General features: G+C 40.5%; 1 long non-coding RNA gene across 1 annotated transcript; it reads left to right on the forward strand.

Moving 5' to 3' along the window:
• The first annotated feature begins 396 nt into the window (after nucleotides 1–396).
• Nucleotides 397–6,784, forward strand: LOC115459545. Its single transcript, XR_003940298.1, has 3 exons — nucleotides 397–465; nucleotides 4,524–4,635; nucleotides 6,757–6,784. It is a non-coding gene; the product is annotated as an uncharacterized LOC115459545 (long non-coding RNA).
• The last annotated feature ends 380 nt before the right edge of the window (nucleotides 6,785–7,164 follow it).

Here is a 7,164-nt window from a genome sequence, read left to right on the forward strand (position 1 = left end):
AGTCTGTTTTAACTTATAACACAACCAAAGCCACCTACTGTACTCACAGGGCCAGAATTGTTAGCCACAAGTTTTAGAAAATACCTGAGACATTCTCCACACATTTCCATGACAAATTCATAGCTCTAATTCCCAGTGAATGCAGGGAAGCTGTCTTTTTGTTCATTAACTGCACTTTAAAACTTCAGAATCTTTATATTTGGGTAATGCATTGAAGTGACAGACAATTAGGAAATTGGTTAAGTTTTCAATGAAGATTTTTATAAATGATTTATCATGACAGTTTGTTAAAAGCAGACTTCATAAACCATAAAATGTTTTGATCTGAATAAGGAAACTGCCAATCTTCATTTTATACTTTTTTGGTTAAAATGTATTTATTTTCTTTTTTTAGTTAGTTTCAAGACCAACAGAAAAAGGAGGAAAAGGTTATGTCCCAGCAGTGTTTATCCCCATATCTACCATGTATGTAATCTGATCTACAGAGTGAACATTCTTCAGTGATTTTGGTATCTTCTCAGTGCATATTTGTAGGTTTAATAGTGTTGGCAGTGTTTACAAAATTAGGATATTCCGAATCTTAGCAAGGATGTTAACCCATGTTTAGTGAACCCCTATATCAAGTGGAAACTGGAAGGACAGGATATGGGATCAGCTTCTCTTCAATGTCCTGTTTTTAGAAACTTGAGTGACAATCTGCCTGAATATTTCTGCTCTCTCCTTTCTATAATGAAAAGGCAATACATCTATTCTATTTCTTTGACAAGGTGTATCTTTTGTTTAATTAAACAAAAGATACACCCAGTCTTCGAGAAGAAGGACAGCGTGTATTATATTGTGAAGTATTCTCTTGAGAGAATACAAAAGATCAAAGAAAGAGACCCTTTTCATACACCATTGTTCAACTTGACCTTGCTGGCCATGTCTGTTTTGAGCTCCCCAGTGGTTACAACACAATGGAAAGACCCAATGCTTTTTATGAAACAACTTTCCACATCTTGTTATGCCTCTGTCTGCAGCCTCATTTTGCAAGACAGATAAGTCATATCCTGTTATATCTGCAGAACCATTGGATATGCAACTAAAACTAAACCTGTATAAGGGTGCCACTTTACAATGAAGCCACATGTGCTAATAGATCTAAGGCATAAACTAAAATCACCTTGGCATTTGGATTGTAGAAGTTTTAGAAATAACCCTGTCTTCAGGGAATGTTCTGGCAGTGAATACCCCATCTAGAGAAGTTCAGAAAAATAAAGGATTCCCATGGGGAATTATTACTGTTATTGTTGGAGACAGGAAGAGCAGGGCCGTGCCTAGGGTCTCTGGTGCCCCCCTGCAGACTATCAGTTGGCGCCTCCCCCCCCCCCCCGGCCTTTGTGTGGCACAAGATGCAAAGGAAATAGGAGCTGAAAGATGGAGTGCCATCTTTGTGGGATTGCTCAACAAATAGAGGGTTTAAAACCACTTAGCTTTTTGTGCTTTCATGTTCACGAAATTAGTAATTAAATCTTTGATATCTAACTGGGCACATATATCATTCTCAATAGCAAACATGGTAAGGCTTACAAGCCTTTCTTGCGAAATACTTGATCGCAAATAATTTTTTATGATTTTTAACCATGAAAATGATCGCTCACCACTTGCCACACTGACAGGAATTGTCAGCAATATTCTTAGAAACAAATTGCTATACATTGCAAAATAAGATAGCAGATGTAAATTCTCAAAGTGGACATATTCCAAACACTAAAATGAAAATAAAATGATTTTTTTTCTACCTTTGTTGTCTGGTGACTTCTTTTTCTGATCATGCTGGCCCAGTATCTAATTCTGCTGCTATTTGTCCTCTTAACTCCGTTTCCAGGGCTTCCTTTCCATTCCTCCTTTCTTCTTAATTTCTTGCTCTATATCCATAAGTAAAAGCTGGGTCCTCCACAGACTTGACTTTCCAGTGGATCCAGCTTCTGCCTATTTTCTCCATCCATGTGCAGATTTTCTCCTCTCTTCCTTTTTCCTCATCTCATCTCCTTCCTCTCTCTCTCTTCCCTCCCTTCCATCCATGCCCAGCATTTCTTCTCTCTCCCTTCCCCTCCATCCATGTACATCTCCTTCCTCTGTCTTCCCTTCCCTCCCCTCCATCCATGTCCAACAATTCTCCTCTCTCCCCTCCATATCCAGCAATTTCTCCTCTCTCCTGGGCCCTGCCCTCCCATCCATGTCCATCCTTGTCCTTCTCTGCCCTTCCTCCTCCATCCATATCCAGCAATTCTCCTCTCTCCCATCCCCTCCATTTCCAGCAATTTCTCCTCTCCCTGGGCCCTGCCCTCCCATCCATGTCCATCCATGTCCCTCTCTGCCCTTCCCTTACCTCAGCTCCGCGCCGCCCTGGGGGCTTTAAATCTTTTACCTCCGACAGTCGCAGCAGCTGAGCAGCGTCAGTGAAAGCGCTGCCGACGTCTCCAGCCTTCCCTTCGCGCTCGTTCGTTCCCTCAGTGTCCCGCCTTCTTCTGACGTCATTTCCTTGCGAGGGCGGGACACTGAGGGAACGAACGAGCGAGCGCGAAGGCTGGAGACGTCGGCAGTGCTTTCACTGACGCTGCTCAGCTGCTGCGACCGTCAGAGGTAAAAGATTTAAAGCCCCCAGGGCGGCGCGGAGCTGAGGTAAGCGACGAGGGTAAGCACCGCGGCGGCGCCCTCCAGAGGTCGGCGTCCCCCTGTGGTGCTTACCCGCTTACTGTGTGGGCACGGCCCTGAGGAAGAGGAGTCGGGGCATCATTGGGTTTGTTTGTTTTTTTGCTGTTCTGTTTATTTTTGGCTAAAAGTCAGAACTGAGACTGCAATCCAACACTATGGGGTTTATTTATTGGGATTTATTAATTGCCTTTATGAAGAGATTCACCCAAGGTGATGTACAAGAGGTACAGTTTAACATAAAACTTAGGACCCTGTGTACTAAGCCATGCTACAGGTGTGCTAGCCATTTTAGCATGCGCTAAGCATTAGCATGCACTAACTATATAGATGCCCATAATATTCCTATGGGCGTCTACATGGTTAGCGCGCGCTAATTTTTAGCATGCGGTAAAAACACTAGCACATCTTAGTAAACAGGGCCCTTAGAATTTTGTTAACATCATAACAATAGTAAAAATGACCAAATATTTAAAAAAAAAAAACAGCAAATTAAAACCTATTAATAGAACTACCAAGAAACAGTATCAAAAATATACACATTTAATAGCAGTGAAATTCAAATAACAGAGGTATAATATGATGTCAGCATAATACTAATGAAATCTAATAAGCACGCATTAGAACATTTAAATAACAGATATGATGCTAATGCTTTTCTCCAATACAGCTTACCATGTAGCCAATGGGGCAAGTGCTGATATATAGATGGGGACAAGATGGGTGGGACAGTCAGTTGGAGTTAATTCTGTAAGGAGGGCACCAAGATTTAGGAACCAAGAATAAGAGGAAATAATTAGAATACTGACATTTTTACGCATGTAAATGCCAATATTCTGGTTATGCATTATTCTGTAAAATGTTCTATTTTTTTTTTTCTGTAAATGAACTCCCTAGAATATGGGTGCATTTGTGGTATGTTACGCTGGTATTCTTTAAAGAAAAGCAGGCAGTACTTTACTTCATAGAATAGGTTGCAAGTAGGAGCATTGTAGACTCCTCATAAAGTTATTCTTTACATGCTTTCATGTGCAACTACCTGCAGATTTGTGCCAATTTTATATCCTCTCTCAACTAATTTAGGGGCCCTTTTCCTAAGCAGTGATAGAAAGTGGCCTGTGATAGTGTGGGTGCATGGTATTGCTACACACCAAGGACACTTACTACCATGGCCATAAAAAGCCTATTTTTAAATGGAGGTCATTATAGCCGTGCACTAATATAAAAATTGTAATGTGGCCATTTACTGCCCGAGCCCTTACCATCTCCACTTTATTTGGCGAAAAGGGTTCCTATGCTAACCTGGTGGTAATCAGGCAACGCGTGGTGATGGCTGTGCACTGCCTGATTACCGCCCCCACGCTAGAAAATAAAAATTATTTTCTAGTGTGGGAAACGGCACGCAGCAAACTCAGAACTAATACCAGGTGCCTGCTGCTTAGTAAAAGGGCCCCTTACCTGGTCATTGAAATGGCAGTCCAGCTGGAAGCCAGAACTCTGCCTTCATCGGTCCTAAATCCAGTCACTGCCTGTCACTGTTGCACAATGACTGAGACTTCCTCACTGCAAGGGCCATGAACTCTGCCTAAGAAGCATTCCCAGCCCCAGCTGGCCTTGGGAATAGAATTGGAGTCCTCCACATGGATAGTAGCTATTTTAAGCTAACATGTGTTTCCATTAGATAATATTCATTTTTTTAAAGAGGTAGCTGGCACAACTGTTCAAAGCCTTTATGTCAGCATGGTCTAGGGGATTAACATCCTGAGTATCAAACTTAACATTCATTTTTAACATATAATTCCCATTAAGATACACTTTCTTGTTTGCAGTCCTCCGGATGAGTCCACGTGCCCCTGCTCTCCACTAGATCTCCTTCCAATGTCTCCCAGCGTTTATGCTGTGTTGCGAGAACACCTGAGCCCAACGGAAATTGAAACTGCAGTATGTTACTAATTCTTATATGTATATGTACTTTTATTTAACAGTTAACCATATGGGGGGATCAGATATCAAGAAAGCAATTTTCAAAAGCCTTTACTTGTGTAAATAGGCTGTCTGAAAACCACCTACCCTGTATGTGGGTATAAGTACGCAGAGTGATCAGCATTGGCCATACTTGTGGCAATATATACAGCTTCAGTGCCAGGGATTGGTTGGGGGAGGCAATGACACGTGCAGTTTTGCATTTTTCCCTAGGCAGTTTCCTGACAGAAAGTACCTTGTTTTGAAACATATCCCATCAAAGAAAACTGTAAACTCACACGAACCATCACACATGCATTGCAAATAATGTGCCCTCTTTAAAAAACACTGACCACTGTGGACTGAACATCAGCCCACAGGGTACAGCTTTCTTTCAGTTAAGAGGGAAAAGGTCACCAATATGACTCTGTAAAGTGTATTGGAAAATAATCTTTTGAATTAAGTGATAGATCTAATTGTTGTATTGCAGCAAAGTTTAATATGTTATATAGAAATAAAGGTTAAAACAAAGAATTATAAAACTGCCATATCTGTTTCCAAAAGTTATATACATTATTATTTTAATTTAAGTATATCCTTACTTGATTTTGGCAATTTTTTTATTTATGTATTTTATTTATTAGGATTTATTTACAGCCTTTTAAAGGAATTTACTCAAGGCAGTGTACAGCATGAATAAGTCAAACATAAGCAATAGACAGTTACAATATTTAGCAATATATCAGGATATGTCCAGCCCAGTACCTAAAAGTCTGAATTTACTGATATCACAGATAAAGCCAGGGCCAGTGTTAAGGGAAAAGGGTGCAAGAAGGGCAATTGTCCTGGACCCCCAGGTCACAGGGAACCTGGAGCTTACCTGAAGCTGAAGGAGATACAGCCTTTTTATAGGCTTTGGGGACCCCTTCTGGGCCCCAGCATGTTTAACAGAGGCCTAAAATAAAGCTGTGGGTCTCAACCCCAGTTCTCAGAATTTGCCCAGCCAGTCTGTTGTTCAGGCCATCCACAACGATTCTCCATGAGAGATCTTTGTTCACACCAGAGAAAGTACATTCAAATATATCTGCATGTTTTTACTGTAAAGACAAAAGTACTAAATCATTGAAACACTGTTTATAACATACTTGAAACAACTTTACTGACATTACTATAGAAATATTTTTAAAATTTAAAATGTAACCCAAACCCCACTGAGGTAGTCCATGCTTACAAACTGTGACCATTAGATAGACATTGTAAGTGCCTCAAAGTCAAGCATTGGTAAAGCGATCAATTCCTTTAACAGTTCACACATGCCAGTGAAACCTCTAAAACTGGAAGTTATTCAGAGGTCCCATCAGTTTGGAGTTTCACATTAGTAGTGTCCCAGAAAGCTTGTATTAGCAGCATGGTTTGGTCTCCTGAAGACGCCTATAGGGCGAAACATGAAGCCGTGTTGAGACTAATCTGGTGACAAGAAAACACTGTCTGAAGCATGAACTACAAACCTCTGTGACTGAGGTGTCCAGCATTTGCAACATCATGAAGGTGATTTAGATGACGTATATGACAGTTTGTTGAAGATCGTCAAATTTGTGGATTGTGTGGAGCGGCCAAGAAGATCTGTTTCCAGCATGTGTGAACTGTTAAAGGAACTGATCACTTTACCATTTGCTTGACTTTGTGGGACTTACAATGTCTATCTAATGGTCGCAGTTTGTAAGCATGGACTACCTCAGTGGGGATTTGGGTTGGGTTACATTTTAAATTTTATAAACATTTTCTATAGTAATGTCAATAAAGTTGTTTCAAGTATGTTATAAATAGTGTTTCAATGATTTAGTATTTTTGTCTTTACAGTGATAATCATCGTTTATTACGGATATACTGAAAATCAGACTGGATGACAGATCCCAAGGATCAGGTTTAGTGCCACTGACTTTTGTGTAATCAGGTATTTACTGCTGGAAACAACCACCACCGTGTTATTAGTATAAGAAGGATGAGACATTCATGGACAAGGAGATACTCATTGACCTTGATTTTGTGTACTCTGAGTGAGCAAGCTGTAATATCTTGTTCATGTTTTATCTCTGCTAGATGAGCTCTCCCTATGCGGCTGAATGAATCCTTGACTCTAGATGCTGCACAGAAGAAAAAGAACATCCTTGTTGTATATGCCAAAATTTCTTTTCAACAAAGACAGTTGGTCACATTTAGTTTGATAGCCTTGCAGATAGAAGCTTCCTGGAAATACCGTACTGCATGCGAAAGGATGGGGCTTCTGTGAGAGGCACAGCACTGTGTGCAGATGCCTGGAGAATTATTTGAAAGCAAAGTTTCAGAAAAAGTGAACAAACTGTTTTCAGTGAAACAAAATAACATCTTTGTGGGAAGTTGCTTAACTTCGTTGATGGATAGGGGCTACAGCAAGGTTCTGCATCTCAATCTGGTCTGTCCTGGCACTGATTTTAAAAAATATTAGCACAGGCTGATGGAAATGAACTG

Source organism: Microcaecilia unicolor, unplaced genomic scaffold (genome assembly GCF_901765095.1).
Source record: "Microcaecilia unicolor unplaced genomic scaffold, aMicUni1.1, whole genome shotgun sequence".
Lineage (NCBI taxonomy): Eukaryota > Metazoa > Chordata > Amphibia > Gymnophiona > Siphonopidae > Microcaecilia > Microcaecilia unicolor.